Below are 2,449 nucleotides of genomic sequence, written 5' to 3'. Positions count from 1 at the left end.
AGCTGAAGACACTAAGATAAATAAGTCAAGGCCCAACCTGTTGAGGAATCTGATACGATACCAGATGAGTCTGATACACATCTTCGTGACAGTAGTACAATGTGAGCAAACTGCTGTGGGATTGCAAAGGAGATACTGATCAGCTGTTTCCTAGGAAAATCCTTAAGGGCCACCATAGGAAGGGGAGAGGTCTAAAACCGCAGGGTCACCTGGACCCAGGATCTATTCTCCTCCTGCACTAGGCCACATGGTTAGATGGAGAACCCCACATAAGTTAGTTCACAGCAGGAAGCAATACTGCAGATCAAAAAGAGTCTGGCATTTGAGCACAAGGGGTCTGGGCTCAGATTCGAGCTCTGTCATTTACAATGTGTGTCACGTGCAAGTTATTTAACCTGAGTCTTGGGGCTTGCCTTTCTAAAAACATTTGGATAAAAATGCCAGCTTCATGGGATTGTTATGAAGCAGAATCTCAAGATCCTTTACATTTTGGTTCTACTCTCTCTTCACAAATGTGGAAATACATGTCAATTCCTATCCCTGGCCCTCCAGACAGAGGGCCCTTTGAGGACAGAAGCAGTGAGAAACCAGGCCAATATGCTCTACAGTCTCAGGTGAAGAGACCAGGCCCAGGAGGCAGGCAGGCAGGCAGCATAAAATAAACCAGAAAAAGATCAGCCCTAGGGTCTGGCCAGGACACTCAGATGTAACATCTCAATGATCTGTTGGAAAACAAACCAAATGGGAATTACATTTACCAGTGATAATATTTGGGTACTGATGAAGAGGGGCAGACCATAAATATTAAGAAGCCAGGGCTGTGGGCGCCTGGGTGGCTCAGTCAGTTAAGCATCTGCCTTCAGCTCAGGTCATGATCCCAGGGTCCTGGGATCGAGTCCCACATTGGGCTCCCTGCTCAGCGGGGAGTCTGCTTCTTCCTCTGACCCTACCCCCTTCTCTCTCTCTCTCCCTCTCAAATAAATAAATAAATAAATAAATAAATAAAATCTTAAAAAAAATAAAAGGAGCCAGGGCTGGGAAGACAGACAGAAAGGATTTAATAGCCAATCTAGTGAAGAAGAAGGCCAACTCTGGAATGAGGCATGCTCCCCAAAGGTCCCAGGCTGTGCTCTAGGAGTTAATGAGACAGATTGTCACCAGGCTGTGCTGCAGCTGGGAAAGGGGCTAACGAGACTGCAGATCACCTGTCCTCAGGCCAGCAGTAGTCATGTGTCACCAAGTAGGGAGGCCAGTTCCCCTCTTAGAACCATTCATCTGAAACTGTATGTATGATGTAGTGTTTGCTTCTCAGCTTCTTATTAGTGACACTGTCTCCTTATCTTGGCCCAGCTGCAACAGGAGACAGTTCCCTGATTACCTGGCTAGACAGAGATGCCTCTCAGGAAGGCCAAAGGTGGGTTCATGGATGGAAAAGGGAGACATGGGCACATGGGCACAGTGAGAAGACAGATACTCTCTTGGCTTTGCAGTGTGAACCCTGGGTGATGGGTATATCCTAGATTACTGGATTTGGATGGATGGTGGGGGCAGGAGTGTATGAATATCTGAATTGTTTTAGATGGGGGGATGGGGCAGAGGGAGAGGGAGAGAGAGACTCTTACGTAGGCTTCATGCCCAGCACGAGCCTGATGTGGGGCTCGATCTCACGACCCTGAGATCATGACCTGAGCCGAAATCGAGAGTCGGATGCTTAACTGACTGAGCCACCCAGGCATCCCTGGATATCTGAATGTTTAACAAGCAAATAAAAGTCTGGCTTTATAGGTGACCTTGGCCATAATCACAGTTGTATTTGGGAATCCAGAAGACCACTCTTAGGTTCAGTGATTCATTAGAAGGAATCACAGAACTCAGCAAAGCTATTATACTCATGGTTATGGATTATTCCAGTGAAAAGATACAGATTAAAATCAGCAATGGATGATGAGTGCTGTGAATTGTGTAAGACTGATGAATCACAGACCTGTACCCCTGAAACAAATAATACATTGTATGTTAATAAAAAATAATAATAAAAAAAAGAGGAGCTTCAAAAAAAAAAAAAAAATCAGCAATGGAAAAAGGCTCATAGGACAGAGTCCAGAAAAGACTAGTGTGAGCTTTCAGTTGTTTTCTCCTAATGGAGTCATATGGACAGTGATTAATTCTCTCAGCAATGACATGTGACAACATATGTGGAGTCTTAGTATTGTCAACTAGGGAAGCTCACCAGAGCCTTGGTGCAGGGTTTTTATAGGGCGCCAGTCATATAGCCATGGACGCCCATGTGATTAACCTTAGCTGCTCAGTCTCCAGCCCCCCAGAGGTCAAACTGATACCATACGGTCCAAGGCCCCCACCATAAATCACACTGTTGCCATAAACCATTTGGTGTGGCCAAGGCCTCAGATAAACAAAGATACTATTAACAAGCAGGAAATTCCAAGGG

Source organism: Neomonachus schauinslandi, chromosome X, assembly GCF_002201575.2.
Source record: "Neomonachus schauinslandi chromosome X, ASM220157v2, whole genome shotgun sequence".
NCBI classification, from domain to species: domain Eukaryota; kingdom Metazoa; phylum Chordata; class Mammalia; order Carnivora; family Phocidae; genus Neomonachus; species Neomonachus schauinslandi.
The sequence above is the reverse complement of the archived record's forward strand: the minus strand, read 5'-3'. Positions refer to the sequence as shown.